We start from the raw sequence: 15781 nt of genomic DNA on the forward strand, positions 1-15781 counted from the left end.
CAATATTTTTCGACTTTGACAATACGTTTAATTTGCCGGCTGTTGGGATCCCGGCGGCCAGGATACCGACTCCGGAATCCTGACAACCAACAATGCCGCCAGCCGGAATCCCGGCGCAACAGGGCTATTCCACTCGTGGATGCCCACAGAGTGGCGAGCGCAGCAAGCCCGCAAGGGGACTCTTAGCGCTCGCCCCGGTCCTGACAGCAGGCAACCCATCTGCCGGTAATAAGTACCAAACCCCTTTCTACACCTCACTTGCTATATGCTATGATTTTAGACTTCAGGTGCTATTAATATATATGTATCTCAGGGAGTAATTCAGACCTGATCGCTAGGCTGCGTTTTCTCACAGCCTGCGATCAGGTCTGAACTGCGCATGCATATGCACCACAATGCGCAGGCTCGTCGGACGACTGCACCGGGCATTGGTGCATAGCGACGGGATGGTGCGAAAAAAGCGATCGCACAGACGATTGCAAGGAGATTGACAGGAAGAAGGCGTTTGTGGGTGGCAACTGACCATTTTCTGGGAGTGTCAGGGAAAAGACAGGCGTGTCTGAGCGTTTGCAGGGCGGGTGTCTGACGTCAATTCCGGTCCCGGACAGGCTGAAGTGATCGCAGCGGAATGCACAGCGAAACTACACTCCCCCAGTAGGCGGCAAACTATCTGAGTGCAGGACAACAAAAAAACACTTGCGAGCGAATTACCTCCTCAATCAAGTAGCCTACAGTAGTTTTATATATATATAATTTTTATACTATTATTTACTCTTTATATTTAAATAATGTATTCAATTAGTTATGTTCCCATTAGTTTTTCCTGGTGCTATAAACCTAGTTAATTTGGCTTGAAAAAGACATGTGTGTATATATATATATATATATATATATATACACATGTATATATACACACACACACACACACACACACACACACACGTGTGTCTATATATATATATATATATATATATGTATATATATATATTATGCATAAAGCTAATAAATGAGTGCACATGTACAAAAATGTTGGTACTGTATACTGTATACTGTTTTTAAAGCCCTTATGAATATGAAGCAATGGTTTATTCAAGGTAGAAGTTCCTTACCGAATGTGGTCACATTCAGATTAGGCAACCTCAAAAGACTTGTTGTGACCATTAGCTCTGGTTTACCTGCCGCTGGCTGAGAGAGGTCAGTGTGTGTAGGGTCCACGATTTGTGGCAAAATGCCGCGAGTGGGCGGAGCTACGCTAGTAAGCCGCGATTAGCAATAAAATTGATTTGGTCCATCAGGGGGGGTTTCTGGGTACTCAGAAACCCCCCTGGGTGCGCCACTGCACTGGGCAGCTGACCAGTGTGTGTATATGTTAAGATGGCTCTTAGCTGATTGGCTGGTACTTTATCTCCATCCACTCTATCTCTCTCCAAGTTTAGTCAATAGACCCCTTAGACTCCATGCTGCTGTCCTCTGGCTGTGCCAAGCTTAGCTGGTGTTGTGTCCAGGAAGGGGGGGATGTAATGGGAGGGTGTTGAGGAACACCATAATTAGGGAATTCATTTGAAACTATAATTTCAATGCAGCCAAACTCTCTGTGTTGATTAATAAAAGAAATTAGAGAGTTTCAATTTCAGTTTTCAAAGCAGATCATTGTTATCAGTTATCTCTCTGGGATGAGCATCAGTGTTTAATCTGGTCAGTGGTGAATTTCCCATTAGACACATGCCTAGGGGCGGCTCGTGCTTGTGTTGATACTGTCACCCTGAAATGTACCAGTAACTGCTAAATATTTCCACTGTTCTGTACCATATGCCATCTATAATGAAGGGTAAATTAGTAGGACATGCACATTCTGCCCCTTTAAGCTGCATAGGCAAACGCAGGGGGGGTTTCTGGTTGCCCAGAAATCCCCCTCTTCTTGGCAAGTGGTAAATTATGACAACAATAGCAATGGTATATAATACGATTACTAGAGCTTCTGCTGCATCATGCAGAGCGGCTGCACATGCCCAGTGGTAGCAGCTTGGTTCTGAGCCTTCATTCAGTGCACTGGACCAAAGAGTAGCTACCAGAAAGAAGAGACAGGAGCCTTAACATGAGGTGGGAGAATATGTTCTTAGAAAGTGCAGTACTGGTTCTATAATGTTTGTGCATTTATTTATTATAGTGTGTTTAACCTTTCCCTGATCTTATTTATATTATTTAAATGTTTGATACAGCCTATACTATAGATAGGATACATACTAATTGCCGTTGGACGGGATTCCGGCTGTCATGATCCCTTGCAGGCTTACTAGAAGTTATATTCTCCTCTATTGGTGTCGTGGACACCCACAGAGGGAGAATAGCTGGGCAGCTTGGTTCTGAGCCTTCATTCAGTGCACTGGACCAAAGAGTAGCTACCAGAAAGAAGAGACAGGAGCCTTATCATGAGGTGGGAGAATATGTTCTTAGAAAGTGCAGTACTGGTTCTACAATGTTTGTGCATTTATTTATTATAGTGTGTTTAACCTTTCCCTGATCTTATTTATATTATTTAAATGTTTGATACAGCCTATACTATAGATAGGATACATACTAATTGCCGTTGGACGGGATTCCGGCTGTCATGATCCCTTGCAGGCTTGCTAGAAGTTATATTCTCCTCTATTAGTGTCGTGGACACCCACAGAGGGAGAATAGCCTGTGTCACCAGTAATCCGGCGCCAGCAATTCACCTCCTTTTGGGATTACGGCATTGGTATCCTGACCGCCGGAATCCCGACTGGCAGTATTGTTACCGCTGCCCCTATAGATAATACTGTATTTCATGTTATGCAGAGTGTGATATTTTCAGATTGCATTTGGAAACCCCCCCTCTAAAAATCCTGCATTTGCCACTGAGCTGTTCTACTTAGTAAATACAGTATACATAAATAAAAATTAAAAAAATGTAATACCTGGAGTCCTTTTTATTATTCTATTAAATTGGCCATCATCCAATGAGGATTTATAACCAATCAATGAAAATAATAAAATTAGGTTGTCCGTTACTGTTGTTCTCAGGGGTGCCCTCACCCCTAAATTCACCCCTGGATTTGGTGCCCTATGTACTGATGGCACATTGGTTAATTTGCACTTATTCTGTATGTCTCACAAGCAGGCTTTAAGATGTGCATTAAATCGTTTAAAAAAAACTCTCAGATGCTACCAAATACTGTAGTTAAATTATAGCTTATCATGAAAGAGACACGTGTGGGATCCCTCCCACTGCTCTGGTGTCTTTTCTGAATTCTTGTACTTTTAGTGAGCTCAGAATGCGAAGGTGACATTAGGTTGTATAAAACTAAGAATACCTGCAGTGAGTGGGCAATTGGATTACATATGACTTTATTCTAAGGAAGGGAATTGGAGAACATGGTGTGATCTTAATGAATGATTATGAAACATTATTAATTCAATATGTTATAAAATAATAAAATAATAAAACTATCGTTGACATTTTCAAATGTAGAATTTTAAATCTATCAAACTAACTCACTAGCAAAAAATGGTATACAATGACAATGGCAGGTTCTATATATCACTGTCCATTCATTATATAAGTTCAGTTATTAAATGTTAAAGGACAGCAATGCTTCACAGCTGTTCACACTGTTTTAAGTTTCTTTAGTGCCCGGTTCTTGTTTCATGCCTCCACTTTCCACCGTCTCTACTAATTTCACCCAGGATGCACTATACAAATACTCCCGTGTCAGGGGGCAGACAGGAAGTTAGCTAGCCAATAGAAGCTGGTTGGCACAAGAGTCTGTGGGGTGAGCTGAAACAGTGGCGGAATTTGTGGGTGGTGGGCCCAGGTGCAAAAATATAATTTGGACCCCTCTCCTCCACCCCAAACCAAGTTCACAATATGCCACACAACAATGGGTGACAGGGAAGGCAGAGGGTGACAGCGTAAGACAGGAAGAGAAGGAGGGTGACAACAGAAGGCAAGGGGAGGCAGAGGGTGACAGCGGAATGCAGGGAGATGCAGAGGGTGACGGAGAAACAGTGGGTGACAGGGGTACAAGCACAATGTCCTGCTGGCTCCTATCTATGACGTCTCTCCCATAGATAGGAGCCAGCGGCCAGACGGAGCAGCAGCAGCGATCGGCAAGCAGGAGCGGGGCAGTGGTAAGTATTTTTTATTTTTTATTTGTGTGTGTGTGTGTGTGTGTGTGTGTGTGTGCACACAACTACTGGGGGCAAAGAAACGGGGCACAACTACTGGGGCAAAGAAAGAGGGGGCACAACTGCTGGGGGCAAAGAAAGAGGGGGCACAACTGCTGGGGCAAAGAAATGGGCACAACTACTGGGGCCAAAGAAAGGTGGGCACAACTGCTGGGGGCAAAGAAATGGGGCACAACTACTGGAGGCAAAGAAAGAGGGGGCACAACTACTGGGGGCAAAGAAACAGGGCGCAACTACTGGGTGCAAAGCAACAGGGGGCACAACTACTGGGGGCAAAGCAACAGGGGGCACAGCGACAGGGGGTACAAATACTGGGGGGCACAACTACTTGGGGCAAATCTGGGGGCACAGCTACTGGGAGCATAACTGTGGCCACGCCCCTCCCCTCCCCTATGAGGCCACGCCCCTATTTTTTTGCACGCACAAACAGTTTTGCCGCGGGAAGGGGGGGGCACCAGTGGAAACTTTCGCACTGGGCGCCACAAGGTGTAGAACAGGCCCTGGCTATAATGCATCTAGTCACAAGAACTATGGCCCTCATTCCGAGTTGTTCGCTCGCTAGCTGCTTTTAGCAGCAGTTCAAACGCTAAGCCGCCGCCCTCAGGGAGTGTATCTTAGCTTAGCAGAAGTGCGAACGAAAGGATCGCAACGCTGCTACTAAAAAAGATTGTGCAGTTTCTGAGTAGCTCGAGACCTACTCCTAGCTAGTGATCACTTCAGTCTGTTTAGTTCCTGTTTTGATGTCACAAACACGCCCTGCGTTCGGCCAGCCACACCTACGTTTCCCCAGCCACTCCTGCGTTTTTATCTGGAACACCTGCGTTTTTACACACACTCCTCGAAAACGGTCGGTTACCACCCAGAAACACCCACTTCCTGTCAATCACTCTGCGCTCAGCAGTGCGACTGAAAAGCGTCGCTAGAGCTTGTGCGAAAGTACGTCGCGCGTGCGCGTGCGCAGTGTGCACCATACGCATGTGCAGAAGTGCCGAATTTTAGCCTGAACGCTGCTCTGCGAACAACGGCAGCTAGCGACCAACTCGGAATGAGGGTCAATGTGCGTAAATAATTTGTTCTGGTTGTGGGACGCCTCGGAGATACACATTGAAAGAATAAAATACTTGGCACTAAAAGGAATTTGAATCAATAAAATTGAACTGGCTAGGGCCCCAATTTCTTTCCATAGGGAGACTAATATTGGACAGTTCCACCAAATATGGAGAAACGTTCCATCAGCTTTTTTACATTGCCAGCAAAGAGAGGAAATCTCAGGATGCATTATATTACAGTACGTCTAGTTGAAACATAATACCATCTATAAAATAGTTTGTAAGCATTAACGCGGTAATAGATTCACATTGACGGCATTGATCCGGCCGATCCAAGAGATGTGATAACCTCCCCAATCCTCAACGTCCTTTTGAAATTGAGCTAATAATTTTGGAAAATTAGTTTAATAAAGCTGCCAGTAATTTTTGGTGATAGGGACTCCTAGATAAGATAAATATCGGCAATTCCAATAAAAATAGAAAGATTGTAATAAGAATTATTTTTAAATATGTACAAAGTCGCAGATCAAGCACAACGGAAGTTGGTGGAAAAGTGGCCACTGCAATGTAACACTTCATATGCAGATTCAGACTCATTCGCACACAGATGTACAAGTATCACATTTCTAATTAATCAATGTAGTTTTGTTCGGTGGTTTTAGTGCATCTGATTGTTTAAGTTGTGCGATTAAGACACGCATTTGTGCAAAACAAAATGCTCAGTTTTTGCTGAATCGCACAGGACCTGGCGTATCCAGAAATAAGGAACTGCAGTAATAATGCATGCTGACACGTCTGTAGGTAGCTGTGCAGAAATGACATCCGTCAAATACTGCTTCAGTATTAGCAGATGATAATGTTAATGGCTTGTAATAACAACACACACTTTCTTGTGCAGTTATTATCATTGTTATTCTACTTCAATATTTATCAGGTGTTCCCCTCACTTTGACTTAGACTGTAAGCTCTTCTGGGCAAGGCCATCATTACCTTATGTTTTATTTTATTGTATCAATGTAGCCTTGAATGATTCTCAACAGTTTCAAGCTTTATGTGCTGTTATTTATTTTCTGTTGCGTTCCTCTTTGATCTTGCCAGCTCATACTGTAGATTACACATCATATATTACAGTACATGAGCCTATTATTATAAAGGGCTGCATACAAACTTTTATTTTCAAGACTCTTAAACATGACTGTGTTTATTTTTAAATAAGTTTAATTCAAGAGTTGAGAAAAATGTAACATTTTGTTTCTCAGACTATTAACCACTTTCCTTATTTGGATGAGGAATTTTAAGTTTCTCGGAATCTCATCTTAAATATTCTGCATACTGCAGAATATTTCGTATTCCCTTATCATTTTTGCTTCGGTCGGGATTCCCATTCCTACCCTAACCCCATGACAGCAGAATGATTTGACTGTCTCCATTACAGCTCTATTTGTATATTATAACTTCTGCAAAGTGTAAAGTTCCCAACATATACTGTAGTGCTGCAAAATGGCTGTCCTGCGGAAAAGTGCAATTCAAATATTTTCACATTCCTGTTCAGGAATTCAACTTTTGCTAAATTTTGTTGCAGCTTTGCAAAAAATAATACTTCATGCAAAGAAAAATATTTCTTTGGTAGGTCATAACAATATAACTAATATACCTTAGCAAGTGTTTTAATGCTTTAGTATAATTTTAGACCATATTCATTTCCTTATACTCATTGCTTGGTTTTAGATCACTGGAAGTAGTACCAGCTCTTCACTGAGTGGAGCTAACACTCACTAGGTTTGTAAAAACCTGATTCACTGTCATTACAAGTGTTAGGTCTCCCCCTAACACAATGGTTCCCAAACTTTCTTGAATCACAGCACCCTAGAGTATTAGCATTTTTTACAAGGCACCCCTATGGCAAAATTGTCTTATTGAGAAATTCAGCTAAATTATTACATTTAATACATTGTGTTAACCTGTTTTCCTTAGTCAGGGGCAAAACTAGGATTTCTGTCACCCAGGGCAAGGCAGTAATTCGGTGCCCAAACCCCCCTCTCCTGGGCCAAAATGTATTTTCCATAAGATACATTTTATTTGAAAGCCCACTTTGAGTGCCTCCTTTTCTAAACCAGATCCAACGTACCTGAATCTATTTTCCCAGAAATATAGTACTGTATGTATATATATATATATATATATATATATATATATATATAGAGAGAGAGAGAGAGAGAGAGAGAGAGCAGTGATATAATCATTACAATCAGGGCTAACTGCACTGACAGCACTGTGTCACTGAATGCTCAGTCTTACTTATAAAGCACCCACCTCTTTTTTTTATTTGTACCTGGGTACGCATATGTTCACTCCCGCCGGACTCTCACCTCCTTTCTGCCTTCCGTCTCAGTGTGTGTGATGTCACATGCACGCGCGACATCATGACATACACACGATGCGTGAGCCCAAGTCCGGAAGCGCACGCTCCTGGAGCCGGCACCCGACAGGCAATCAGCTATTGGCTTCTGCTACCTTTCCGGAGTCAGTGGGAGCAGTGCAAAGTGCCCTCAGCGCCCCCCTCTTACCAGCACATGGGGCATGTGACCCCCCTAGACCCCCCCCCCCCCCCTCTCCCAGTTAAGTGCATGCCTTTGCCTTAGGATCAGTAATGTGGTGGTGGACACGGCTGTGCTTCTGTTTGCAACATATTGCAGTTACCAGCTCTGGTTTTACCCATCACATTGACCATAACTCATTTAATTTGGTCCTTGACCAAAAACCCGAGGGACCTCTGCAAGTGCCCCTGTGGCACCTCAGTGTGCCATGGCACACAGTTTGGAAACCACTGTCCTAGTACATATCACCTTGTCGCTGTGGTGGAGCTCACAAACTTAGCAAAACTATATCTAAGAATCCCTGTACAGGTTGAGTATCCCATATCAAATATTCCGAAATAAGGAATATTCCGAAATACAGTCTTTTTTGAGTGAGACTGAGATAGTGAAACGTTTGTTTTCTGATGGCTCAATGTACACAAACTTTGCTTAATACACAAAGTTATTAAAAATAGTAAATGACCTTCAGGCTGTGTGTATAAGGTGTATATGAAACATAAATGAATTGTGTGTAATGTACACAAACTTTGTTTAATGCACAAAGTATATTATAACATTCACTAAAATTACCTTCAGGCTGTGTGTATAAGGTGTATATGAAAAATAAATGCATTCTGTGCTTAGACTTGGGTCCCATCGCCATGATATCTCATTATGGTATGCAATTATTCCAAAATACGGAAAAATCCGATATCCAAAATACTTCTGGTCCCAAGCATTTTGGATAAGGGATACTCAACCTGTATTTGAATTGTACAGTATTACACAGGTAGGTTAGAAGGACATACTGTATAATTGAGAATAAGAATTGATCACTGAGAATGTGTGCAGCTCTTCTTATCAATTATCTGTGCCGTTGGGACGCTTTTCACTTTCAGGCCTGAAGCATTTGCCTAGGTAGGCTAGTGTTAGAGAAATAATAAGGTTTTTTTATACATACATATATACAGTATATAATTATATTGCTAAAGTACTGTTATTTACTAGGGAAAGTTACCTCTTCCCCCAACATGTTCAATATGGTGTCAGATGGCAAGCAACACACTCTCTGAATGTCTGAATGCGGTTAAGTAAGTTGGGTGTATTATGCCAGTGTGCCTTTTGCTTTGTGGATAATTTATGTTATACATATTTCATTTGATAAATGTACGTAACAGCTTTGCACCAAGTAACTGGAACACAGATAGAAGCAAACAGGTTTTTTTTATGTTGTTCTGGAACCTGTTGCCTTTGAAATATGAGGAATGCTGAATTCCCTTACACATACTGTAATACTGTTTGCACCAAAGGCTAACATGGCGTCCTATCAAACGAAAGTGCCTGAGGGAAAACAGAATGGCTGCTTGACAACTTAAGTCTAAATAAAATGTTATTCCTGGATTGAGGTCACTCTTAAGAACAGCAATTTATTTGATTTGCAAAGGTTACAGCGATAAAGCCCAAGTAGATTCCCACGATGTGAACAGTTGTGAAAAAAATGTTAAACATCAAAATAAAACAATAAAGTTTTTAAGTTGACATGTCATCTTGAAATAAAGAAAAAAAATAACATACAAAGTTCAGTTTTCATATCTAAAGCTTTTTAGTTAACCTAGGAACTGTGAGGTAAATTTACTAATCCGGATATTTCAGAGCCGACGGCCCACATTCCGAGTTGTTAGCTCGTTATTTTCCTTCGCATCGGTGCGATTTTCCGCTAACTGCACATGCGCAATGTTCGCACTGCGGCTGCGTCAAGTAAATTTGCTAAGAAGTTTGGTATTTTACTCATGGCATTACGAGGTTTCTTCTTCGTTCTGGTGATCGGAGTGTGATTGACAGGAAGTGGGTGTTTCTGGGCGGAAACTGGCCGTTTTATGGGTGTGTGTGAAAAAACGCTGCCGTTTCTGGGAAAAACGCGGGAGTGGCTGGAGAAACGGGGGAGTGTCTGGGCGAACGCTGGGTGTGTTTGTGACGTCAAACCAGGAACGAAACTGACTGAACTGATCACAGTGGCAGAGTAAGTCTCGAGCTACTCAGAAACTGCTAAGACATTTCTATTCGCAATTTTGCGAATCTTTCGTTCGCAATTCTGCTAAGCTAAGATTCCCTCCCAGAGGGCGGCGGCTTAGCGTGTGCACTGCTGCGAAAAGCGGCTAGCGAGCGAACAACTCGGAATGAGGGCCGACGTGTCTTCAATTGTTGCAGCCACAGCATTTAGAGGGGCAATTATATTAAATGCAGCATTCAAAACTGCCAAAGGTGCAGTGGCTTTGAAAAGTGCCATTTAGTAAATGTACACCTTTGTGTCAAAAATAAATTATATGTAATATATCTTCTTAATTACAACCAACACAAAATACACTGCCTATAAGCAAGGAGTACATAATTGCTGCTGCAGCAAACTACCTGTTTTCCAGGCAATACCTAATGCAATATTCACCAGAGAATTCCTCATTAGTCAGGATGAAAGAATTATATAAAAAAAGCTTAACCTAAGTTTAACATATGCAAACTGAATAGGGGCGTTTTAAGAGAGGAGGCGGCCCAGGTGCAGCCTCCTCCGTTCGGGCCCTCTCCTCTCTGCTGGCAGCGCTGAGAGTCTGAGCACTAGAGCGCTCAGACTCTACTGTGCATGTGCAGATCTCCGGGAAAATGGCGTAGCGGCCATTTTCCCTGAGATTTGTCTACTACGCATTCGCAGAACACCATGAAAATGGCCGCTGGGCCATTTTCACTGAGTTTTAACACCGCCGTGGACGTCGCCGCGGGACTCCGGAGGGGTGAGTATTCAGAAAATTGGTGTAGCGTGTGCGGGGGAGGGGACCCCTCTGGACTCAGGGGCTTGTGTGCACCGCACACACTGCACCCATTATAGAAACGCCAGTGAAACTGAACCTCTTTCTGGGTACCTCAATAAATAAATTAAAAGTACTGTGACAATCTAAACATATTGTAATATAGGGGTCTATTCATGAAGCAGTGAATAAAGTGGAGAAAAGGTCCAGTGGAGAATTGCCCATAGCGACCAATTAGCTTTTAAAAGAAACCTTTGTCAAATACATTCTATAAATGAGAGCTGCTAATTGGTTGCCATGGGCAACTTCTCCACTGGTCTGTTTCTCCACTCTTTTCACTGCTTCATTAATAGACCCCATAGTCACTTTGGGACAGACGAAGGGTTGCATGCAAGTCTATTTTGGGGATTGGATCTTGCATGTTTTTGCACATGCTCCTAAGCCCATGAGCCGGATTTAGGGCCTAATGCATACCTCCCAACATGACCCTCTCCAGGAGGGACAGAATGCTCTGCTCCTGGATTTCCCTCTTAATTTGTGATTGCCATCACCTGTGCTGAAACACCTTTCTGATCCATTAACCTGTTCAAAACAGCTGTTGGCAATCATAAACTAAGAGAAAAGTCCAGAAGCAGAGCATTTTGTACCTCCTGGAGAGGGCCATGTTGGGAGGTATGCTAATGGGCCTGGGATTGAAAATGATAATGATCTAGGACCTACAGTGATTAGCAGAGGAGCTGTGATCAGTGCTGTGTGGGGGTGACCAGTGCTGTGTGGGTGTATCTTGAGCCATCTGGGCAGGTACACACCCTACAGTATCAGCCCCAATGTAAATACACAAAAGCAGAACAATTGAATTATTTTGTGAAGTAAATAGAAATAAAATATTAATACTTATGATTTATGGCTGGTCAGCTGTTCTTCATCATAATCATATTGTCTTGACGATGAGCCTTTAGTTTGTGGAGATTTGGGGTTGTAGTCGCATCCATCCCATTGTAATATGGCACTGCCAGGGCCAGATTCATGAATCGACGGGCTGTTCAGAGTCTTGTACAACTCATTTACAGCAACACTTGTAGCCTAAGCTGTGTAAGTGGGTAGTAAGAATGCATTCACGTGTAAGTATATAGGGGGTCATTCCGAGTTGATCGCACGTAGCAACTTTTTGCTGCTCGTGCGATCAAGTAGACGCCGCCTATGGGGAGTGTATTTTAGCATAGCAGGGCTGCGATCGCTTGTGCAGCCCTGCTATGCTAAAAAAGTTTTGTGCAGAACAAGACTAGCCCGGCAGTTACTTACTGTGCGATGGATCCAGCCAGGGGCGGATCCAGAAGAAAATGAAAGGGGGGGCACCATGATAGGGGAACGGTAATAGTTATATTTACATGCACCTAAGGCACGCATGCTCCCAGATAAGAGGAGTGGTATCACAGGGGGCGTGGCCTCACAGAATACGCCATCAGGTAATGATTGGCTGTAGGAGCACATCCTGGTTTATTGCCAATGTTTCACCCTGATGAAAAGGGGAGGGGGGTGTTTGCGGGCAACATGTGGGAGTCTGCAATCGCGAGGGAGGGGTACCTGAATCTGCCATCCAGGGGAGGGGGGAGACTGAAACATCCCAGAATCCCTGGGATGTGGGGGGCGGATTTGGTGGTGTGTGCTACATGCCCCCGACTCTGCAATCGTGAGGGTGTTGCGGGCAACAAGCTGGAGTCTGCAATCAGGGGGCGGAGGATTAGTGGCGATCGGACATCATGCCCGAGAACGCAATTCGCAGGGGGGGTGGGGGAGAGAATCACGCCCGGGTCCGCAATCGTGGGGGGGTGCAGGCATCATGCCCGAGTCCGCAATACGTGCAGGGGGGGGGGTGTATGTTGTGCGGGTATCATGCCCGTCTCCACAATCATGGGGGGATGCAGGCATCATGCCTGAGCCTGCAATTCGTGGAGGGGTGTGGGCTTCATCCCCAAGTGTCCGCAATTCGTGGTGGGGGGGGTTGTGTGGGCATCCAGGGGCAAACGCAGGATTTGTGTGGAAGGGTTTCCGTGGGATATAGATATAATATACATCATGTATATAGTAGTCGGTGTGCGGGCATCATTACAGAGTCCACAATTGCGGGGGAGAAGGGGTGCGGGCATCGTGCCCGAGTCCACAATTTGCAGGGTGCGGGCATCATGCGGGGGTTGCAGGCAGGGCCGGTGCTAAGGTGTTCAGCGTCCTCCTGCAAACTATACATTTTGCGCCCTCCTACAAATACAGATGTGGCCACTCTCATCCTACCAGCAAGCAGCCACATTGCGCTGATGACTAGCCACGGCAAGCTGCGTCCCATTCACAGGAGTGTACACACCGGGGGTGATTCCGAGTTGTTCATTCGTTAGATTTTTTCGCAAATTTTTAGCACAAAAGTTTGCTATTTTACTCACGGCCTAACGAAGATTTTTCATCGTTCTGGTGATCGGAGTGTGATTGACAGGAAGTGGGTGTTTCTGGGCGGAAACTGGCCGTTTTATGGGAGTGTGCGGAAAAATGCTGGCATTTCTGGGAAAAACGCGGGAGTGTCTGAAGAAACGGGGGAGTGTCTGGGCGAACGCTGGGTGTGTTTGTGACGTCAAACCAGGAACGAAAAAGACTGAACTGATCGCAGTGTAGGAGTAAGTCTCGAGCTACTCAGAAACTGCTAAGAAATTTCTATTCGCAAATCTGCTAATCTTTCGTTCGCAATTCTGCTAAGCGAAGATACACTCCCAGAGGGCGGCGGCTTAGCGTGTGCAAAGCTGCTAAAAGCAGCTAGCGAGCGAACTCAGAATGAGGGCCACCATGCGATCCTAATGATAGCGCATTCATGGACACCCGCAGGCACGCTTATTGCAGAAAACAAGTTGCATTTGCCACAATTAGCCTTTAAGCTGAGGAGGGACACAGCTGTATGTCTGCTTGACATGTCTCTTTACTATGTTTCATAGGGGTCTATTCATGATGCAGTGTAAACAGTGGAGAAGTTGCCTATGGCAACCAATCAGTGTTGAGGTAACATTTATAAAGTGTATTCTATACAATTATATAAGCTGATTGGTTGCCATGGGCAACTTCTTCACACTTTTCACTGCTTCATGAATAGATCCCACAGAAATGTGAAAAGAGAGAGAGGGTGATCGGGTGAGTGTTAGAGACGGTGGGTGACAGAAAAGTCAGTAGGTGACAGGGAGAGGGTGGCAGGAGAGAGAGCTGACGGGAAAAGGGTAACAGCAGGGAGAGAAGGGTAGAGAGTGAAGCTAGGGAGAGGCAGTGACCAGTGAGTGGAGGAAGGTGACAAGCAGAGGGTGAAAACAGAGGGTGACATTGAGAGGGTGAGAGTCACTGGGTAACAAGCGAGAGAGGTGATGGGGAAATGGTGAACAACAGGAAGAGTGTAATAGAAGAGAGGTGACGGAGTGAGGGTTAATACCCCTTTTACACCGCCAGCATATAACACGGATTATTGCACATGAAGGTGCATAACCCGTGTTGCTGGCTGGTGTAAAAGGTTCGAGTTGGAATAATCCGGGTCGAGTGACCCGGTATTCCAACTCGGGTGGTTTGCAGGGTTGAACACGTGTTCAACTCGGCAAACTTTGCAGTGTACAGTGAATGTGCGGGCGGCGCTTGGAGATCATGTGATCTCCAAGTGCCACCCCCGCCGCGTCACTGGCAATATGCCGGGTTGGCGAGTGCAGTGGGAAAGGGAGCTGACGCAGGGCGCAGCCGGGTAACACCCGTGTCAGGCTCCCGGCTGCGACCCGCGCTGTTGGTCTAAAAGCGGTATAAGAGTCAGTGAGTGATATGGAGAGGGTCTCAGGAGAGAGGTGACGGGCGGGGAGAGGCAGTGGGTGATAGGCAGTGGGAAACTGCATTAATTGAAAAACAAAAACACATTAATATGCCACTCCCCCATACAAATTTTTAATATACCGTCCCCCCCTCCCCTGCACACATTAATATACCACCACCCCCTCCCCTGCATACATTAATATACCACCATACCACCCCCCTCCCCTGCACACATTAATATACCACCCCCCCCTCCCCTGCACACATTAATATACCCCCCTGCACACACTAATATACCACCCCACCTCCCCTGCACACATTAATATACCCCCCTGCACACACTAATATACCACCCCACCTCCCCTGCACACATTAATATACCCCCCTCCCCTGCACACACTAATATACCCCCCCTCCCCTGCACACATTAATATACCCCCCCTGCACACACTAATATACCCCCTCCCCTGCACACATTAATATACCCCCCCTCCGCTGCACACACTAATATACCACCCCCCCTCCGCTGCACACATTAATATACCCCCCTCCGCTGCACACACTAATATACCCCCCTTCGCTGCACACACTAATATACCACCCCCCCTCCCCTGCACACACTAATATACCCCCCTGCACACACTAATATACCCCCTTTCCCCTACACATTAATATACCCCCCTCCCCTGCACACATTAATATACCACCCCCCCTCCCCTGCACACACTAATATACCACCCCACCTCCCCTGCACACATTAATATGCCACCCCCCTTCCCTGCACACACTAATATACCCCCCTGCACACACTAATATACCACCCCCCCTCCCCTGAACACATTAATTTACCACCCCCCCCCTCACCTGCACACATTAATATACCACCCCACCACCCCTACCCTGCACACATTAATATACCCCCCCCCCACCCTGCACACACTAATATACAACCCCCCCTGCACACATTAATATACCCCCCTCCCCAGCACACACTAATATACCCCCCCTGCACACACTAATATACCACCCCCCTCCCCTGCACACATTAATATGCCCCCCCTGCACACACTAATATACCACCCCCCTCCCCAGCACACACTAATATACCCCCCCTGCACACACTAATATACCACCCCCCTCCCCTGTACACATTAATATACCCCCCCTCCCCTGCACACACTAATATACCCCCCCTCCCCTGCACACACTAAAATTACCAGTTTCCCTCATTAGCAGCAGAATGTACCTGAGTCTGTGCTCCCCCGTATGGTATGGCTTTCTGATAGACCTGCTGGGCTGCTGCTCCTCACGTCTGAAGGCTCCTCTCCTC

The sequence above is a fragment of the Pseudophryne corroboree genome, chromosome 4, assembly GCF_028390025.1.
Source record: "Pseudophryne corroboree isolate aPseCor3 chromosome 4, aPseCor3.hap2, whole genome shotgun sequence".
In the NCBI taxonomy this organism is placed as follows: domain Eukaryota; kingdom Metazoa; phylum Chordata; class Amphibia; order Anura; family Myobatrachidae; genus Pseudophryne; species Pseudophryne corroboree.